At 40.4% G+C, this 21,966-nt stretch overlaps 1 protein-coding gene and 1 pseudogene across 8 annotated transcripts in view; one reads left to right on the top strand and one right to left on the bottom strand.

Moving 5' to 3' along the window:
• LYPD6B (LY6/PLAUR domain containing 6B) overlaps positions 1–21,966 on the top strand; it is a 234,902-nt gene that overhangs the window by 77,268 nt on the left and 135,668 nt on the right. The window lies entirely within an intron of this gene.
• LOC129646445 (craniofacial development protein 2-like) lies at positions 10,216–11,018 on the bottom strand (annotated as a pseudogene).

Raw genomic sequence — 21,966 nt, 5'->3', positions numbered from 1 at the left:
GATCCACACAGTCAAAGGCTTTGGCATAGTCAATAAAGCAGAAATAGATGTTTTTCTGGAACTCTCTTGCTTTTTCGATGATCCAGCGGATGTTGGCAATTTGATCTCTGGTTGCTCTGCCTTTTCTAAATTCATCTTGAACATCTGTAAGTTCATGGTTCATATATTGTTGAAGCCTGGATTGGAGAATTTTAAGCATTACTTCGCAAGTGTGTGAGATGAGTGCAATTATGTGGTAGTTTGAGCATTCTTTGGCATTGCCTTTCTGTGGGATTGGAATAAAAACTGACCTTTTCCAGTCTTGTGGCCACTGCTGAGTTTTCCAAATTTGCTGGCATATTGAGTGCAGCACTTTCACAGCATCATCTTTTAGGATTTGAAACCTAGGCACTTGTAAAACTTTATTTTCCCAGAGACTGAAAGGAGAGCTAGCATTCAAGGTGAGATCACCATTGCTGGCCCAGCATTAAAGTTAGACACAGCAGCATGATAGTTAATAGATAAGTGGCTACAGGTTTTGATCAGGGACTATCTGCTCAATTCATGCAGGCTGTGTAGAGCCATTCTCAGCAGGAGTGGTCCTCTGTTACAGAGTCCAAGCTCGCTCTACTCACCGCAAAATAGGCCAGTAAATCCCAGAGACTGAGGTGTTGAGACAAGGAAAATGACTTTATTCAGAAAGTTGGCTGACTGAGAAGATGGCACATTAGTGTTTCCAAATAACCATATTGTCGGGGCCTGAATGCCATATTCTTTTGTGGATCAGAGTTGGGGGAGGTGAGGAAACAAAGTAAAAAGATCATTTAATTCTTGCAAATATCTCCTAGAATGGGGAGCCTTGGGCAGGGGGATGTGTTTGTTTCACTTCATCACAGTGGTCTCCAGGTGGGCGGGCTCAGATTATCTCACTAACAACAAGAGGGGCAAGATAAGGGTAAAGGTCACAGAAGCAGATCCAGTATGAATTCAGAATTAACCCCTACATCTCCATGGTTTCAGCACTGTTCTGAATGAAGGTTTGTCCTCATTTTGTTCAGTGTGAGGAATTTCACATTTTTGCTCTAAAGAGAACCATTTATACCTGTTCTGTTTCCTGTTAGGAAAAGACTGACTGTTGATGTCTGCTAGGGGCTACTGGGGAGGGATGGAGTGTGGTGGAGTAATTCATAGTCTAAACTTGATGGTAGTATATTTTAAAGTTACATTAAAGTTTAAAGTTATAGGGCTTCCCTCATAGCTCAGCTGGTAAAGAATCCGCCTGCAATGCAGGAGACCCTGATTTGATTCCTGGGTCAGGAAGATCCCCTGGAGAAAGGATAGGCTACCCACACCAGTATTCTTGGGCTTCCCTGGTGTCTCAGGTGGTAAAGAATCTGCCTGTAATGCGGGAGACCTGGCTTTGATCCCTGGGTTGGGAAAATCCCTTGGAGGAGGGCATGGTCACCCACTGCAGTATTCTTGCCTGGAGAATTCCATGGACAGAGGAGCCTAGTGGGCTACAGTCTATGGGGTCAGAAAGAGTCGGAAATGACTGAGCAATTAAGCACAGCACAGCACCTAAAGTTATAGCCTCTTTTCTTGGGGTTCATGTATAATGCCAGAATGTTTCTCAACTCAGTGTTCCAAGTTGTTATTGTCCTTGCTCAGTTGTGTCTGACTCTTTGCAATTCCATGGACTGCAGGACCCCAGACTTCTCTGTCCTTAACCATCTCCCAGAGCTTGCTCAAACTCATGTCCATTGAGTCAGTGATGCCATCCAACCATCTCATCCACTGTCATTCCCTTTTCCTCCCGCCTTCAATCTTTCCCAGCATCAGGGTCTTTTCTAATGAGTGGGCTCTTTGCGTCAGATGGCCAAAGTTTTGGAGCTTCAGCATCAGTTCTTCCAATGAATATTCAGAAATGATTTCCTTTAGGATTGACTGGTTTGATCTTGGAGTCCAAGGAACCCTCAAGAGTCTTCTTCAACACCACAGTTTGAAAGCATTAATTCTTTGGTGCTCAGCTTTCTTTATAGTCCAACTCTCACATCCATACATGACTACTGGGAAAACTATAGCTTTGAGCATATGGACCTTTGTCAGCAAAGTAATGTCTCTGCTTTTTAATACACTGTCTAGGTTGGTCATAGCTTTTCTTTCAAGAAGCAAGCATTTTTAAATTGCATGACTGCAGTCACCATCTGCAGTGATTTTGGAGCCCAAGAAAATAAAGTCTGTCACTGTTTCCATTGTTTCCCCATCTATTTGCCATGAAGTGATGGAACTGGATGCCATGATCTTTGTTTTTTGAACATTGAGTTTTAAGCCAGCTTTTTCACTCTCTTCTTTCACCCTCATCAAAAGGCTCTTTAGTTCCTCTTAGCTTTCCACCATAAGGGTGGTGTCATCTGCATATCTGAGGTTACTGATGTTTCTTCCAGCAATCTTGATTCCGGCTTGTGCTTCATCCAGCCTGGCATTTCGCATGATGTACTCTGTATGTAAGTTAAATAAGCAGGGTGACAGCATGCAGCCTTGACATGCTCCTTCCCAATTTTGAACCAGTCCATTGTTCCATGTTCAGTTCTAGCTTTGTTTTTGACCTGCATACAGGTTTCTCAGGAGGCAGGAAAGGTGGTGTGGTATTGCCATCTCTTTAAAAAAATTGTTTTTTAAATGTATTTATTTATTTTAATTGGAGGCTAATTACTTTACAATATTGTAGTGGTTTTGCCATACATTGACATGAATCAGCCATGGGTATACATGTGTCCCCCATCCTGAACCTCCCTCCCACCCCCTTCCCCATCCCATCCCTCAAGGTCATTCCAGTGCACCAGCCCTGAGCACCCTGTATCATGCACTGAACCTGGACTGGTGATCTATTTCACATATTGTAATATACATGTTTCAATGCTATTCTCTCAAATCATCCCATCCTTGCCTTCTCCCACAGAGTCCAAAAGTCTGTTATTTACATCTGTGTCTCTTTTGCTGTCTTGCATATAGGGTCATTGTTACCATCTTTCTAAATTCCATATGTATGTGTTAATATCCTGTATTGGTGTTTTCTTTCTGACTTACTTTACTCTATATAATAGGCTCCAGATTCATCCACCTCATTAGAGCTGATTCAAATGCATTCTTTTTAATAGCTGAGTAGTATTTCATTGTGTATATGTAGGTATTCCCATCTCTAAGAAGTTCCCACAGTTTTTTGTTCCAAGTCATCACTGCTACTCATTTGGCCTTGATTCATAATGCAGGTTTTCTACTTCTGTTTTAGCTGAATTAGTTTCTCTGCTTCCTTCTCTAGAAATTTGTATTCAAAAGTGGCTTTTTGGGTCTTTTAAAAGCAGGTTTCAGTTGGTGTCCCTTGGCTTTGGCAGAAAAAAAGGCCAGGACTGGGGACATCAGGGGTTTGGCATTGGAGTCCTTGCTTTTTCCCAGTATGTCTCCCTGCCCTGTCACCAATGGGGAGTGTGTCCTTGGCCTAGGCTAGAGGACCTCATAAGAGACTTACCTTCAAGGACAGTGAACTTGTTAATATGCCTTCTTCTTGGACAAGTTTAATTCCTTCTTACCGCCCTCTCCCATGGGACTTTATGGACCTTTATTTATATGGACTTTAAAAATAGTGGCTTTGTGTGAGCTATTGTAAAGTGAAAGTGAAAATGTTAGTCACTCAGTCATGTCCGACTCTTTGCAACCCCATGGACTGTAGCCTCTGTCCGTGGAATTCTCCAGGCAAGAATACTTCAGTGGGTATCCATTTCCTTCTCCTGGGATCTCCCCCACTTAGGGATCAAATCTGGGTCTCCCACATTGTGCAGATTTTTTACCATCTGACCCACCAGGGAAGCCCAAACTATTGCAAAAGGCTAAATGAATTCATCTTTGAACTTAACATTTTAGAATCTTCCTTTTAGAATCACCATGCAGGTTTGGCTGCGAGTTACCCAGAATTTGGAGTGTAAATAGTGAAACAAATATAAATCTTCTGCCTGTCTGTGCCAGTACTAACTTAGGCCCCTCTGGCCACCCATCTCTTTGTAGCATTTTTAATTGGCACTCTCGTTACTTGGACCAGCCCTTGTCAGTGTTCTAATTTTTCAGGGCAGAGCTGTGTCTTCACACAGAATCCATTGACTTCAACAATAGACCTTCTTGTCAGTTCTGTTGCTTTCAATAATTTACCTTGACTTGAAGTTCATTAGTGTGTGCCGTTGGCAAAAGAGGCATACCTTCAAACTTAGCTAATTACTCAGCTCTTCAGTAGCAGCATGACTAAGTAGAGCCTAGCCATCTCCACAAAGGGGGCTTCTCTGCCAGAGCCAGCCTCGAATGTAGTAGGTGACCGAGACAGGGCTAGCATCGATGAGCCAAAACCAGAGGAGTTGTAAAACTTTGAAGGCAACCGTTAGTACATCCATTCTCCCCCAATAAATTCCCCTTCCACATTGCTGTGGAAGTACTGCTGAGCCACTGCCCAGCCCAAAAGCTGGAAATGCAAAGGAATTGGGGTGGAGTGGGGAGCGGACACCAGACAGCCCTAGAAAGTCAGTAGACTTTCGAATTTAGTAGTAACTGGTGAAAGTGCTGAGGCTTAGCTCACGCTTGGCAAACCATCAAGTATAGTTGTGCCTATTGTTCATTGCACAAGGGCGCTGAGCCAGAGGGTTAAGTGGGGTCAGAATCCAGGCCTTGTTCTGTCTGGCAGAAGGTTGTATTGGCCTGGAGAAAGGGAGGTCTTGTTCAAAGGCTGGCCTAGACACAGTCCTCTTACCACGCCACGCATACACACAGGGCTCGTCTGCTCAGGGAGGGCACCTTTCCCTAGTCTGCTTAATGGTGCTCGGTGGGCTAGTAGGAGCTGTGCTGCTTATCCACAGTCCTCAGAGTATGTCAGACTTGTGTGGATTCTGAGTCCATCTTGACCTCAGGGTCTCCTGAGGCGATGGGTTCTCAGAGATCCTCGAGGGCACAAGAAGATTTCAGGTACACACAACAGCACATGCGAGAGGTCGTGTGTGCTCTGTCACTAAGTCGTGTCCAGCTCTCTGCGACCCCATGGACTGTAGCCCACTAGGCTCCTCTGTCTGTGGGATTTTCCAGGCAAGAATACAGGAGTGGGTTGCCATTTCCTTCTCCAGGGGCTCATCCCCAACCAGGGATCGAACCTAGGTCTCTTGCTTTGGCAGGTCAGTTCTTTACCGCTGAGCCACCAAGGACTACACATGTAAGAGATCATTCCCTTTGAACTCTTTTAGTCCTGCTCACTACTCAGGAAGAAGGTATCAGGGTGTTGAAAAGGACTGTCAGCAGGCTTCCTTGGGGGCTCAGTAATAAAGAATCAACTTGCCAATGTAGGAGACACAGGTTCAATCCCTGATTGGGGAAGATCCCACAGGCTGCGGAGCAACTAAGCCCATGCACCACAACCATTGAGCCCGTGTGCCTAGAGCTTGTGCTGTGCAATAAGAGAAGGTGCTGCAATGAAAAGCCCTTGCACTGCAACTGGGGAGTGGCCCCCATGCGCTGCAACTAGAGAAAAGCGTACGCAGCATCAAGACACAGCACAGCCATAAATCAATAAATTATAAAAAGATAAAGCACTGTCAGCAAGTGCTGGAGATGCCAGGTTAGCCACCCAGCCCCACGAGAGCTAAACTTAGACCCAGAGACCTTCATGCATGTCCATAGCATTTGTTGTATTTATGTTTAGAATATTCTTTTATCTATGCCAAGGGGTCCTGGTTTCCTACTTAAAGAAGTGAAGTAATGCTTAAAATATAAGTAAATATATAAAGAAAGGAATTGCTTTCTTCATTATTTTAGTCAAATCTAAGTTGTCACTGGCATGAACTGAATTTAGGAAACAGATTTAGTGTGATAGACCAAATATGAGAGTGAAGAAGAGAGGCCTTTTCAGAAACAATAATATAGGTTTCTGACAATTCTAACGAGCGTAGAAGGAAGCATTTGCACTGTTGTTGGAGAGATTTGGGTTCACATGTGCAATGTGTGTTAGTGTGCACTTGTTCCACAAAGGAAAGTTGAGAGATTGTAAACTGAATTTTGGAGGGTGGGACTGGAATATGTAGGAGAGCCTGGAGCTATTTCGAAGTCAAGCAACTGACCCCACATTTTTTTCTGAATGGAAGAAAGCCAGAAAGTTCCAGAAGGGAAACACAGCTATTAATTGAGATTTGACTCAAAGGTCTCCTTTCCTGTGTCCCTCGCCTTCATTTTCTCTTTCTCACACACGAGTGCACTCACACTTGTATACACACCCCAACCCACCAAAGATTCAAATCTGCTGCTGTCTCCCTGGTAGGAGAATTTCCTGTAGAAATGACAATGTAAAGTAACAGGCGTGCCGTGGAGAACTATAGAAGCATTGTTCTGAGACGTCTTCAGGTGAAGAAACATCCAGCTCTCGGCATGAGCATGACTGAGATAACTGCAGCAAAAGCGTTGCTTGGTATCCAGTGGCAACCGTTACTTATGTTTACATAAAGGGAAAAAAGTGTCCTCTGATACACTCTCAGAAAACTGCTGCCACAGGCTTTTGAAACAATTAGACTATTTCACAGAGCATTAAGCTTAACAATGTCAGTCTGTTCCTAAAAGTTCTTTAAGAAAATGTTTGCAATGAGGTCAAAATTTAGCTTGGCAAAAGAGAAACCTCAAAAGGCAATTTCATCCTTAAATTTTTTTTTTTAATGGCTTTTTTGAGATATAATCAACCTAAAGTAAACTATTTAAAGTATATACTTTGCTCATTTGACATGTGCATATCAGTGAAACAGTCACCATAGTCAAGAAAATGAACACATTCATCACCCTAGATGCTTTCTTTTGCACCTTGGTAATCCCTACCTCCCACCTGCCTCTGTGCATCCCCTTCACAGGCAAGAAAGTGCCTCTGTCACTACAGATTAGCTTGTCCTTACTGCTGCTGCTGCTAAGTCACTTCAGTCGTGTCCGACTCTGTGTGACCCCATAGACGGCAGCCCACCAGGCTCCCCCGTCCCTGGGATTCTCCAGGCAAGAACACTGGAGTTGTATATTAAGAGCACTTATATATGCACTTTTATCTGGCTTCTTTCAGCATAATTATTTTGAGATTCATATACATTGTATCTTAGTTCATTCCATTTTTCCATTCAGTAGTATGTATGGGTATGCCACAATCTATTATCCATTCACCTATTGATAGTCATTTGTTGGGTTGTTTGTAGCTTTAGCCTATTACAAATAAAGCTACTATGAACATTTGTGTACACATTTTGGTGTGGATATATATTTTATTTTCTCTTGAGTAAAAGGCTAGAAGTGCAGTGGCTGGTAGTTGTATGACTGACTAATAAATTATCCAATGTTTTCCAAAGAGTTTTATCATTTTACATCCTCAGCAAATGCGAGTTCTGCTGTTTCCCATGTAAGAGAGTTCCAGTTCCTCTGCACCCTCGTAAACACTTGGCATATTAGCCATTTTCTTTCTTTGTGGTTTTAATTTGCATTTTCTGAATAATGACACTGAAAAGTCAAAGTGTTAGTTGCTCAAATGTGTCTGAGTCTTGGCTCCTCTGTCCACAGGATTCTCCAGGCAAGAATACTAGAATGGGTAGCCATTCCCTTCTCCAAGGGATCTTCCTGACCCAGGGATCAAACCTGAGTCTCCCACATTGCAGGCAGATTCTTTAATGTCTGAGCTACCACGGAAACCTATTGAGAGTATCCTTTATGTATTATATACCATTTGTGTATCTTCTTTCATGAGATGTCTGCATATTTTTAAAAATTGGGCTGTTTTCTTATTCACTTTTGAATCTTTTTATATATTGTGAATGTTTGTGCTTTAAAAATCTGTTGAAGAACTGAAGTTTTGAATTTTGATGAAATCCAATTTAATTTTCATGGTTTAGGTGTTACATCTAAGAACGTCATCTTTGCTTAACCCAAAGTCACAATTATTTTTCCTACCTTTTCTTCTAGAAGTTTTATAATTTCAAGTTTTACATTTTTATCTATGATCTATTTTGAGTTCAGTTTTCTCATATGGTGCATGATATGGATCAAAGTTCAACTGTTTACAAACAGGCACCAGCTGGTTACAGCATCATTTGCTAAAAAGTCTGTCCTTTTCTCCATTGAATAGCCATTGCATATTTGTCAAAAATTGCTCGTTTATATATTTTTCAGTTCAGTTCAGTTGCTCAGTCGTGTCCGACTCTTTGCAACCCCATGAATCGTAGCACGCCAGGCCTCCCTGTCCATCACCAACTCCCGGAGTTCACTCAGACTCACGTCCATCGAGTCAGTGATGCCATCCAGCCATCTCATCCTCTGTCGTCCCCTTCTCCTCCTGCCCCCAATCCCTCCCAGCATCAGAGTCTTTTCCAATGAGTCAACTCTTTGCATGAGGTGGCCAAAGTACTGGAGTTTCAGCTTTAGCATCATTCCTTCCAAAGAAATCCCAGGGCTGATCTCCTTCAGAATGGACTGGTTGGATCTCCTTGCAATCCAAGGGACTCTCAAGAGTCTTCTCCAACACCACAGTTCAAAAGCATCAATTCTTCGGCACTCAGCTTTCTTCACAGTCCAACTCTCACATCCATACATGACCACAGGAAAAACCATAGCCTTGACTAGATGGACCTTTGTTGGCAAAGTAATGTCTCTGCTTTTGAACATGCTATCTAGGTTGGTCATAACTTTCCTTCCAAGGAGTAAGCATCTTTTAATTTCATGGCTGCAGTCACCATCTGCAGTGATTTTGGAGCCCTCCAAAATAAAGTCTGACACTGTTTCCACTGTTTCCCCATCTATTTCCCATGAAGTGATGGGACCAGATGTCATGGTCTTCGTTTTCTGAATGTTGAGTTTTAAGCCAACTTTTTCACTCTCCTCTTTCACCTTCATCAAGAAACTCTTTAATTCCTCTTCACTTTCTGCCATAAGGGTGGTGTCATCTGCATATCTGAGGTTATTGATATTTCTCCCGGCAGTCTTGATTCTAGCTTGTGCTTCTTCCAGCCCAGTACTCCGCATATATGTTAAATAAGCAGGGTGACAATATACAGCCTTGACTTACTCCTTTTCCTATTTGGAACCAGTCTGTTGTTCCATGTCCAGTTCTAACTGTTGCTTCCTGACCTGCATATAGGTTTCTCAAGAGTCAGGTCAGGTGGTCTGGTATTCCCATCTCTTTCAGAATTTTCCACACAGTCAAAGGCTTTGGCATAGTCAATAAAGCAGAAATAGATGTTTTTCTGGAACTCTCTTGCTTTTTCGATGATCCAGCGGATGTTGGCAATTTGGTCTCTGGTTCCTCTGCCTTTTCTAAAACCAGCTTGAACATCAGGAAGTTCACGGTTCATATATTGCTGAAGCCTGGCTTGGAGAATTTTGAGCATTACTTTACTAGCATGTGAGATGAGTGCAATTGTACGGTAGTTTGAGCATTCTTTGGCATTGCCTTTCTTTGAGATTGGAATGAAAACTGCCTTTTCCAGTCCTGTGGCCACTGGTGAGTTTTCCAAATTTGCTGGCATATTGAGTGCAGCACTTTCACAGCAGCATCTTTCAGGATATGAAATAGCTCAACTGGAATTCCATCACCTCCACTTGCTTTGTTCGTAGTGATGCTTTCTAAGGCCCACTTGACTTCACATTCCAGGATATCTGGCTCTAGGTCAGTGATCACACCATCATGATTATCTGGGTCGTGAAGATCTTTTTTGTGCAGTTCTTCTGTGTATTCTTGCCACCTCTTCTTAATATTTTCTGCTTCTGTTAGGTCCATATCATTTCTGTCTTTTATCGAGCCCATCTTTGCATGAAATGTTCCCTTGGTATCTCTAATTTTCTTGAAGAGACCTCTAGTCTTTCCCATTCTGTTGTTTTCCTCTATTTTTTTGCATTGATCGCTGAGGAAGGCTTTCTTATCTCTCCTAGCTATTCTTTGGAACTCTGCATTCAGATGCTTATATCTTTGCTTTTCACTTCTCTTCTTCTCACAGCTATTTGTAAGGCCTCCCCAGACAGCCATTTTGCTTTTTTGCATTTCTTTTCCATGGGGATGGTCTTGATCCCTGTCTCCTGTACAACGTCATGAACCTCAGTCCATAGTTCATCAGGCACTCTATCTATCAGATCTAGTCCCTTAAATCTATTTCTCACTTCCACTTTATAATCATAAGGGATTTGATTTAGGTCATATCTGAATGGTCTAGTGGTTTTCCCTACTTTCTTCAATTTCAGTCTGAATTTGGCAATAAGGAGTTCATGATTTGAGCCACAGTCAGCTCCTGGTCTTGTTTTTATTGACTGTATAGAGCTTCTCCATCTTTGGGTGCAAAGAATATAATCAATCTGATTTTGGTGTTGACCATCTGGTGATGTCCATGTGTAGAGCCTTCTCTTGTGTTGTTGGAAGAGGGTGTTTGCTATGACCAGTGCATTTTCTTGGCAAAACTCGATTAGTCTTTGCCCTGCTTCATTCTGTATTCCAAGGCCAAATATGCCTGTTACTCCAGGTGTTTCTTGACTTCCTGCTTTTGCATTCCAGTCCCCTATAATGAAAAGGACATCTTTTTGGGGTGTTAGTTCTAAAAGGTCTTGTAGGTCTTCATAGAACTGTTCATCTTCAGCTTCTCCTTGTTACTGGTTGGGGCATAGACTTGGATTACTGTGATATTGAATGGTTTGCCTTGGAAACGAACAGAGATCATTCTGTCATTTTTGAGATTGCATCCAAGTACTGCACTTCGAACTCTGTTGTTGACCATGATGGCTACTCCATTTCTTCTAAGGGATTCCTGCCCACAGTAGTAGATATAATGGTCATCTGAGTTAAATTCACCCATTCCAGTCCATTTTAGTTCGCTGATTGCTAGGATGTTGACGTTCACTCTTGCCATCTCTTGTTTGACCACTTCCAATTTGCCTTGATTCATGGACCTGACATTCCAGGTTCCTATGCAATATTGCTCTGTACAGCATCAGACCTTGCTTCTATCACCAGTCACATCCACAACTGGGTATTGTTTTTGCTTTGGCTCCATCCCTTCATTCTTTCTGGAGTTATTTCTCCACTGATCTCCAGTAGCATACTGGGCACCTACTGACCTGAGGAGTTCCTCTTTCAGTATCCTATCATTTTGCATTTTCCTACTGTTCATGGGGTTCTCAAGGCAAGATTACTGAAGTGGTTTGCCATTCCCTTCTCCAGTGGACCACATTCTGTCAGATCTCTCCACCATGACCCGCCGGTCTTGGTTGGCACCATGGGCATGGCTTAGTTTCATTGAGTTAGACAAGGCTGTGGTCCTAGTGTGATTAGATTAATTAGTTTTCTGTGAGTATGGTTTCAGTGTGTCTGCCCTCTGATGCCCTCTTGCAACACCTACCGTCTTACTTGGGTTTCTCTTACCTTGGATGTGGGGTATCTCTTCACGGCTGCTCCAGCAAAGCGCAGCCACTGCTCCTTACCTTGGATGAGGGGTATCTCCTCCCCGCTGCCCCTTCTGACCTTGAACATGGAATAGCTCCTCTAGGCCCTCCTGCGCCGGTGCAGCCACCACTCTTTGGAGGTGGGGTTGCTCCTCTCGGCTGCTGCCCCTGACCTTGGACGTGGGGTAACTCCTCTTGGCCGCCTCCCTTCGGGCATGGGGTCCTCCCGGCTTCTGCCCCTGACCTCGGACGTGGGGTAGCTCCTCTCGGCCGCGTTAAATGCGTGGGTCACAGCCGCCTGTGCTAAAAGAGCCGGTGTTTCATTGATGTGTGCCTATCCTGTTGTGATTACTGCAGCTAAGTCTTTAAATCAAACAGTTGTTTTTGTTTTACTGGTACTTTTAATTTACATATGAATTACAGAATCAGCCTGTCATTTTCTATAACAAGGCTGTTGAGGTTTTGATTGGGTGGTATTAAATTTATACTCTGGAGAAGGAAGTGGCAACCCACTCTAGTATTCTTGCCTGGAAAATCTCATGAACAGAGGATCCTGGTGGAGTACAGTCCATGGGATCTCAAGGAGTCAGAAATGACTGAGCACGCACACACGTGTGCACACACAGACACACACCACCCACACACACCCAAGTTTATAGACTGATTAGTGGAAAATTGCAGATTTAACAATATGGGCTTCCCCAGTGGCTCAGACAGTGAAGAATCTGCCTGCAATGCGGGAGACCCAGGTTCAATCCCTGGGTTGGGCAGATTCCTTGGAGAAGGAAATGGCAACCCACTCCAGTATTCTTGCCTAGAGAATCCCATGGACAGAGAAGCCTGGTGGGCTACAGTCCATGGAGTCACAAAGAGTTGGACATGACTGAGCGACTAGCACTAACACTAATCTATGAACAAATCCTTAACTCTCCATTTATTTAGGTTTTCTTTACTCTGTTCCAGCAATGTTTTGTAGTTTTCAGTAAACAATTCTTTCACATTTTTATTAGATTTATCTTTCAGTGTTTTTTAAATTGTATTGTAAATGACTTAAAAATTTTTTTATTTCTTATTGTTGCTAGAGACTAGAAATAAAATTGATTTTTGTATATTGATGTATCCTGCAACCTTACTAAAGGTAGAAGTAACTATTTTGAGGATTCTGTTAGATTTTCTACATATATAATTGTGGTGTCCTCCAATAAGATGGTTTTACTTGTGTAAGTCTGTCTAGTCAAAGCTATGGTTTTTCCAATAGTCAAACATGGATGTGAGAGTTGGATTATAAAGAAAGCTGAGCGCTGAAGAATTGATGCTTTCGAACTGTGGTGTTGGAGAAGACTCTTTTAAGTCCCTTGGACTGCAAGGAAATCCAACCAGTCAATCCTAAAGGAAATCAGTCCTGAATATTCACTGGAAGGACTGATGCTGAAGCTGAAACTCCAATACTTTGGCCACCTGATGCGAAGAACTGACTCATTTGAAAAGACTCTGGTGCTGGAAAAGATTGCAGGTGGGAGGAGAAGGGAACTACAGAGGATGAAATGGTTGGATGGCATCACCAACTCAATGGACATGAATTTGAGTAGGCTCCTGGAGTTGGTGATGAACAGGGAAGCCTGGTGTGCTAAAGTCCATGGGCTCGCAAAGAGTTGGACATGGCTGGGTGACTGAACTGAATTTTATTTGTAACTTCTTGATCCATGCTTTATGTAGAAATGTTTAGTTTTCAAACATTTGTTTAGTTTATAAATATTTGGGGGTTTCCCAGAGATCTGTTATTGATTTCTACTCTAATTCCATTGTAGTCAAAACTATGACTTGAAGTAGTTTAAATCTGTTTAGGCTTGTTTTATGGCCCAGAATATATTCTATCTTGATAAATGTTCCATGAACTTGTGAAAAATTATGTATTCTTCTTTTGATTGGTGGAGTATTCTATAATTGCCGATTAGGTCAAGTTCGTTGATAATATATCCTTACTGATTTTCTGTCTACTTGTTCTACCAATTAGTGAGAGAGGAGTATTGAAATCTCTGGTTATAACTATAGATTTGTCTATTTTCTGTTGCATTCCAATGAGTTTCTGTTTCATATATTTTGTAGCTCTGTTAATAGGTTCATAAACATTTAGGATTCTTATGTCATCTTGACTAATGACCACTTTATCAAATGGCCATTTTTAATCTTGGAAATATTTCTTTGCTCTGAAATGTTCACTATTTGTTAACACTGTCACTCCGGTTATTTATTTATTTGTTTTAAATACTGGGGCTGGCATGGTGTATCTTTCTCCGTTATTTTGTCTTTAATCTGTTTGTTTTTACATCTTAAGTGTGTTTCTTATAAGCAACATGTTGTTGGGTCTGTCTTTTTCATCTGGCTGACAACTTTTGACTTTAAATTGGGTTGTTAGACCACCTATATTGAATGTGATTATTAATATGGGTCAGTTTAAGTTTTTGATCTTACTGTTTGTTTTCTAGTAATACCATTTTCTCTTGTTCCCCTTTCCTTATTTTTATGGATTCTTTTGAAGTTTTAAAAAACGTTGCATTTTAGTCACTTTGCTGACCTATTCAATATATCTGTTTTTTAATGGTTGCTTTAGAGTTTATTATATGTCTTCAACGGAGTCTAAAGTGGTGTTTTTCACTCACCGTATAAGGATTATACAGTAGTATACTTTCATTTTTACTTATTTCCCCAGCTTTTATGCTACTTTTTCATGCATTTTATTTATCCGTGTAAGTAAAGAAATGTATATGTATATATAAGAAACCCCACAATCCACTGATATTGTTGTTTAAATAGTTATTTATTAAAGAGATTTAAATAATAAAAAATATAGACAACAGTGCTGTATTATAATCATGAAACCTGGTAAGAGATGAGAACTTAAGTATCCCAACCACTAAAATAAATGGTGTTTATGGGAACTTCCCTGGCAGACCAGTGGTTAAGACTCTTGTTTCCACTGCAGGATGTGGGATTCGATCCCCGATTGAGGAACTAAGTTATCACATGTGGCACAGGGTGGGGGAAAAAGATAATTATGTGATATGATAGTGGTGCTAATTATTGCTACAGTGGCAATCATATTACAATATACAAATGTATCAAATTAACATGTTGTATGCCTTAAATTTAACAGTGCCATATGTCAAATATATTTCAATTAAAAAAAATAAAAATTTTGGATAAAGTATGTATTTATCCATGTACTTCTGGTATCTTTCATATTTCTGTGCAGACCTATACTTCTGTTTGTTTTCACTTTTCTTCTGTTTAAAAGACTTCCTTTGACAATTTTTTAGTGCAGATCTTAATGCGTTTGTATGTCTGAAAAAGTTTTTATTTCCCCTTTGCTTTTGAAATATATTATTGCTATGTATACAGTTTTCTAGGTTGATAATATTTTTCCTTTCAGAACTTTAAAAATACTCAATTATCTTCACACTTCGATTGTTCCTGATGAGAAATCTACTGTCTTGAGCTTTGTTCCTGTGTATATAATTTAGCTTTTTTCTTCTGGCTACTTTTAAGACTTCTATTATTCATTTTGAGTTTGATCATTATGTGTCTTGCTATAGTTAGTATTCATGTATCCTATCCTTGAGGTTTATTGAGTGTCTTAGATCTGTCAGTTTATAGTTTGCATCAAAATTAGAAAAATTTTAGCCTATATTTCCTCGAATATTTTCTGTCCCCTACCCTCATTTCTCAAGGGAACTTCAATTACATACATCTTCCCTGGTGGCTCAGAGGGTAAAGCGTCTGCCTGCAATGCAGGAGACCCAGGTTTGATCCCTGGGTCAAGAAGATCCCCTGGAGAAGGGAATAGCAACCCACTCCAGTATTCTTGCCTGGAGAATCCCATGGACAGAGAAGCCTGGTGGGCTACAGTCCACGGGGTCTCAGAGAGTCAGACACGACTGAGCGACTTCACTTTAGATAACAAAGTTGTTTTTCAGTTTATCAATGGTCTTTCCATTTTAAAAATTATTTTTTCTACCTTTGTTTCATTTTGAGTAGTTTTAATTACTTTGTTGTCAAGTTCCTTAATTACCTATAGGGAATCTCAGACTTTGTCAAAACTGAACTCTTGTGGGTGAGAAATGGGGAGGAAAGATGAAATTAAGAATGGCATCAAAGTTTTGTTTTTTTGCTAGTGCTTGCCCCTCCGTCCCCCCTTACCAATAAGAGAAATGAAGTTGTCGTTTACTGGAATGGAAAAGAAAAGACTGGGAGAAGAGAATCAAGAGTTCAATTCTGAGTGTTTGAGGTTTTCTTTAAGTTGTCAAGAAGGCAGTTGGACATGTAGGTCTGGAGTTCATGGGAGAAGTATGAGCTGAAACCTGGGTTGAGAGTCATCAACATATAGAAAACATTTAAAGCAAAGCCTGGGGATGAGATCAACTAGGGGTAAGTATAGATGGAGAATGAAAAAAGGCTGAGAATTGGGGTCATCCAACATTTAGAGGTGGATAGAGGAAGAGCCGTTAAAGGAGATTGAGCTCTGGGATCCCTAGGGCCTGCAGCCAGACTCTCGGAACCAGCTTTGCCTTCCAGTAGTCTGGGATTAACGCCAAAATCTGGTTTTACCTGCCAGTGGGTGGGCAACAGCCAGAGCCTGCTGGACTCTGACTTCACCCAAACATGAGCCAGCACTAGCCCTTGGGCCTTATCAGGTTCTACAATGAGCTACCTCATGACTGGCCCCACGAAACAGCAGCCAGCAGGATCTGCGCAAGACAGGGCCTGGAAACCACTCAGACGAGGGGCCAACCAAACCTACCAGACCATCCACATAGCCTGCCACAACAGAGAGACCCATGTAGCCTCTTGGGGAAAACCCCTAGAGCCTGGGTGATGAGAGGGGCGTGCACCACTGGGATGCGTAGGACGTGTCCCAGAGAAGGCCGCTTCTCCAGGGTCGAGAAACAGAACTAAATGTCCACACACATAACCATACAGATCGCAACTTAGACAAAATGAGGCAGTGGAGGAACATATTCCAGCTGAAGGAAAAAGAACAACCCCTAGAAGAAGAACTAAGCAAAGTGGACATAGGCAATCTACCTGAGAAAGAGTTCTGAGTAATGATGGTAAAGATGATCAAAGAACTAGGAAGGAGTGAATGTATAGAATGAGAACTTAGAAGTTTTTAAAGAAGAGTTAAAAAAAGTGTAGAGAATAACCAAACAGGGATGAAGAACACAGTAACTGAAATGAAAAATATACTTGAGGAATCAATAGTAGACTAAATGATACAGAAGAATGCATCCGTGAGCTGGAAGACAAGAGTAGTGGAAATCACTGCTGCTGAGCAGAATCAAAGAAAACAGAGTGGAAAGAAATGAGGACAGTTTGGAGACCTCTGGGACAATGTCAAATGCACCAATATTCACATCATAGTAGTCTTAGAAGGAGAAGAGACGGAGAAAGGGCCTGAGAAAATGGTTGAAGAGATAATAGTTGGCAACTTCCTTAACCTGGAAAAGTTAAAGTCAGCTAAATACAGGAAATTCAGAGTCCCACCCAGGATTAACCGAAAGAAAAACACACCAGGAGACATTGTAATCAAAATGAGAAAAATTAAAGAAAGAATACTGAAAGCAGCAAGGGAAAAGCAGCAAATAACATACAAAGGAACTCCTATAAGGTTTGTTCTTGTTTTTGTTTAGTTGCTAAGTTGTGTCCAACTTTTTGCAACCCTATGGACTGTAGCCTGCCAGGCTCCTCTGTCCATGGGATATCCCAGGCAAGAATATTGGAGTGGGTTGCCATTTTATTTTCCAGGGGATCTTCCTGACCCAGGGATCAAACTCGTATCTCCTGCGTTGGCAGGCGGATTCTTTCACCATTGAGCTATCAGAGAAGCCCTCCTAAAAAGCTATCAATTGACTTTTCATCAAAAACTCTGCAGTCCAGAAGGGAGTGACATGATTATATTTAAAGTGATGAAAGGGAAAACCTTTTGATACAGTCAAGAATACTCTGCCTGGCAAGGCTCTAGTTCAGATTTGACAGAGAAATCAAAAGCTTTATAGACAAGCAAAAGCTAGAATTCAGCACCATCAAACCAGCTTTAGAATAGTTGTTAAAGGAACTTCTCTAGGAGAAAGAAAAGGTCACAATTAGAGACAAGAAAATTGAAAAATAAAAAAGCTCATCAGTAAAGGCAAATATATAGTAAATGTAGAAAATTGTCCACACCCAAAGTTAGTGGGGAAGTTAGAAGATAAAAATAGTAAAATCATCTATATCTACAATAAGCAGTTAAGGGATACACAAAACAATTAGATATAAAATATGATACCAGAAACAGTAATCATGAGGGGCTGCTGCTGCTAAGTCGCTTCAGTCGTGTCCGACTCTGTGCGACCCCATAGACGGCAGCCCACCAGGCTGCCCCATCCGTGGGATTCTCCAGGCAAGAACACTGGAGTGGGTTGCCGTTTCCTTCTCCAATGCATGAAAGTGAAGGGTGAAAGTGAAGTCACTCAGTCGTGTCCGACTCCTAGCGACCCCATAGACTGCAGCCTTCCAGGCTCTTCCATCCATGGGAGGAGAATACAAATGCAGGGTTTTAAAAATGCGTTTGCTATCAAGACATCAGAAACTTAAAACAATTATATATATATATTATATACATATATATATATGTAGAGAGAGAAAGAGATTGTTATACAAAAATTTCACAGTAACCACAAACCAAAAATCTGTAATAAACACTCAAGAAAGAGATCCAAACATAACACTAAAAGTAGTAAATCACAAGAGGACAGAAGAAAAAACTTTTGACAAATTCAACATCCATTTATGATAAAACCTGTCAACAAAGTGGGTGTAGAGGACACCTACCTCAACATAATAAAAGCCATTTATGACAGACGCACAAGTAACATCATACTGAATGGTGAAAAGCTGAAACCATTTTCTCTATGACCAGGAAGAAGGCAAGGATACATACTCTAACCACATTTATTCAACATAGTATTAAAAGTTCTATGTTTAACAATTAAACAAGGAAAAGAACTAAAATAAATCCAAATGGGACAGTAAGAAGTAAAACTGGCACTTTTGGTGGATGATACGATATTATACATAGAAAATCCTTAACACACCACCAGGAAACTACTAAACTCAAAAAATTCAGTAAGGGTGCAGGATATAAAATTAATATACAGAAACCCATTGCATTTCTATATACTAACAACAAACTATTAGAAAGTAAGAAAGCAATTCCTTTTACCAATGCATCAAAAAGAATAAAATACCTACAAATCATTCCAAGGAGATGAATGAAAACTATAAGACACTGATGAAAGATATCAAGGACAACATACACAGATGGAAAGAAACCACATAGATTAGATTGTGTTCATAGATTAGAAGAATTACTGTTGTTAAAATGACCATATTAACCAAGATGCAATTCCTATAAAAATATCAATGGCATTTTTTTTTATAGAACTAGAACAAAGAATTCTAAAATTTGTATGAAAACACAAAACACTTCAAATAAGCAAAACAATCTTAAGAAAGAACAAAACTGGAGGTTTTGCACACCCTGATTTCAAACTATATTATAAAACTACAGTAATCCAAACGGTGTGATACTGCCACAGAAATAGATAAATCACTGGAACAGATCAGGGTTCTGAGAGAATAGAGAGCCCAGAAATGAACCTTCATTTACATAGGTGATACATGACGAAGGAAGTAAAATATACAATATTGAAAATATAGCCTCTTTAGTAAATTTTAATGCGGAAACTGGGACAGTTATATGCAAAGGAATCAAATTGAACTACCTTCTCACATCATAAACAAAAATAAACTCAAAATAGATTAACTAATGTAAGGCCCACAACCATAAAGTTTCTAGAAGAAAATACAGGCAGTATACCTCAGTCTAAGCAATATATTTTTATATATGTCTCCTCAGGTGAGGGAAATAAAAATATAATTAAATGAATGAGGCTACATCAAACTCAAAAGGTTTTGCACAGTGAAGGAATCTTTCAACAAAATGGAAAGGCTTTCTACTGAGTGGGAGATTTTTGCAAGTGATATAGCCAATGTATCCAATAGTGGCTTAATATCCAAAATATGCAAAAAAATCATACCATTCAGCATTAAAAAGAAAAAAAACACTAAAGCAACCAGATGGCCAACAGGTACATGAGAACATGCGTTTCATCACTTAATAAGGAGGGAAATGCAGATCACAACCAGTGTGACATACTGCCTCACACCTGTCAGAATGGCTGTCATCAAAACCAGCAAATAGTAAGTGCTGGTAATGACGTGAAGAAAAGGGAACCCTTGTGCACTGATGGAAAAATAAATGATGCAGTTTCTAGGGAAAACAGTGTGGCGATTCCTTTACAAAATAAAAATAGAACTACATGTCATCCAGCAAGTCCACTCCTCGATATTTATCCTAAAAACACAAAAACACTAGTTAGAGAAGATACATGTACCCTTGCATTCAGCATTATTTACAATAGTGAAGAAATGGAAGCCGCCTGTTTCCATTGATCGATGAATGAAGTTGTGGTATGTGTGTGTTTGTATGCAGAATAGAATATTCAGTTCAGTTCAGATGCTCAGTTGTGTCCAATTCTTTGTGACCCCATGAGCCGCAGCACTTCAGACCTCCCTGTCCATCACCAACTCCCGGAATTCACTCAGACTCACGTCCATCGAGTCAGTGATGCCATCCAGCCATCTCATCCTCTGTTGTCCCCTTCTCCTCTTGCCCCCAATCCCTCCCAGCATCAGAGTCTTTTCCAATGAGTCAACTCTTCCCATGAGGTGGCCAAAGTACTGGAGTTTCAGCTTTAACATCATTCCTTCCAAAGAAATCCCAGGGCTCATCTCCTTCAGAATGGACTGGTTGGATCTCCTTGCAGTCCAAGAGACTCTCAAGAGTCTTCTCCAACACCACAGTTTAAAAGCATCAATTCTTCGGCGCTCAGCCTTCTTCACAGTCCAACTCTCACATCCATACATGACCACTGGAAAAACCATAGCCTTGACTAGATGGACCTTTGTTGGCAAAGTAATGTCTCTGCTTTTACTCAGCCATAAAAATAATATCTTCTTCTAATTTTCCTTGTTATGACTTCTTAGATACAACCATCATTTAAAAGTAGACATTTAATTACCAAATACACGGGTTCTTAAGTTATCTTTGATATTAATTTCTCATTTTGCTATTTCTCACTTAAGTGCTTTCTTCTCTGCAAACACCCTCTGTTATCAGTCTTCTAATTTTACTGAGGCTTTTAATGGCTAAGTCAAAGATCTCTCTTGGTAAGTGTCACGTTGCACTTGAAAATATGTGGGTTATTTAAAAATATCTTTTGATATTGATTTCTAACATAATTCCACAGTGATAAGAGAACAGACTCTGTATGATTTCAATACCTTTAGACCATGAAAGTTTTGCACATTGTTTTATGTCTCTGGATATGTTCCAGTATCTCCTAGTTTACAGTCAAGTTCCTATGGGAACTTGGAGAGAATTTGTATCCTACTGTTGTGTGAAAATTATATAAATCTTAATTATGTTGAATTGGTTCATAGTGCTTTTCAGGTCTACTATATTCTACTTTTCTGTATATTCGTTCTATTAAATTTTGAGAGTTTGATATTGAAGAAAATAAAGGGCTTATAATCTTAAAAACAAAAAAAATGATATCTTGCCATTTGTATCATGGACAGACCTAGGTTTTATGCTAAGTGAAATAAGTCAGACAGAGAAAGATAAATACTGTATGGTTTGACTTATGTGTAGAATCTAAGAAAGGGAACAAATGAGCAAACATAACTAAACAAAAACAGAGTTACAGATACAGAGAACAGACAAGTGGTTGCCAGAGAGGAGGGACGTATGAGGAGGAGAGAAATATGTGAGATTAAGAGGTATAGGCGTTCATTTACAAAATAAATAAGTCACAGTTATGAAATGCACAGTGTGGGGAATATAGCCAGTAATTATGTAATATCTTTATATGGTGACAGATGACAGACTTATCTTGATCATTTTGAAATGTATAGAAGTATCCAGTCACTGTTGTATACCAGAACTAACCTAATTTTATAGGTCAATTACACTTCAAAAACAAACAAACCTGTAGAAGAAGAGATCAGATTTGCGGTTAACCAGAGGAGCGGGTGAGAGGAAGGGAAAGTGGATGAAGGTAGTCAAAATGTGAAAACTTGCAGTTATAAATACTAGCGGTGTTATGTACAATGTGATAAATACAATTAACACTGCTATACAATATATAAAGTGAGAATAAACCCAAGGGTTCTCTTCATAAGAAAAAAATGATTTCCTCTATATGTTTCATGTTGTATCTATATGAGGGGATGAATGTTCATGAAACAATGTGATAATCTTTCATGATACAAGTCATTATGCTGTACACCTTAAGCTTAAGACAGCACATGCGTGTGCTCAGTCGCTAGTGCTGTATGTCAATTATATCTCAGTAAAACTGGAAG

The sequence above is a fragment of the Bubalus kerabau genome, chromosome 3 (genome assembly GCF_029407905.1).
Source record: "Bubalus kerabau isolate K-KA32 ecotype Philippines breed swamp buffalo chromosome 3, PCC_UOA_SB_1v2, whole genome shotgun sequence".
Taxonomy (NCBI): domain Eukaryota; kingdom Metazoa; phylum Chordata; class Mammalia; order Artiodactyla; family Bovidae; genus Bubalus; species Bubalus kerabau.
The sequence above is the reverse complement of the archived record's forward strand: the minus strand, read 5'-3'. Positions and strand labels throughout refer to the sequence as shown.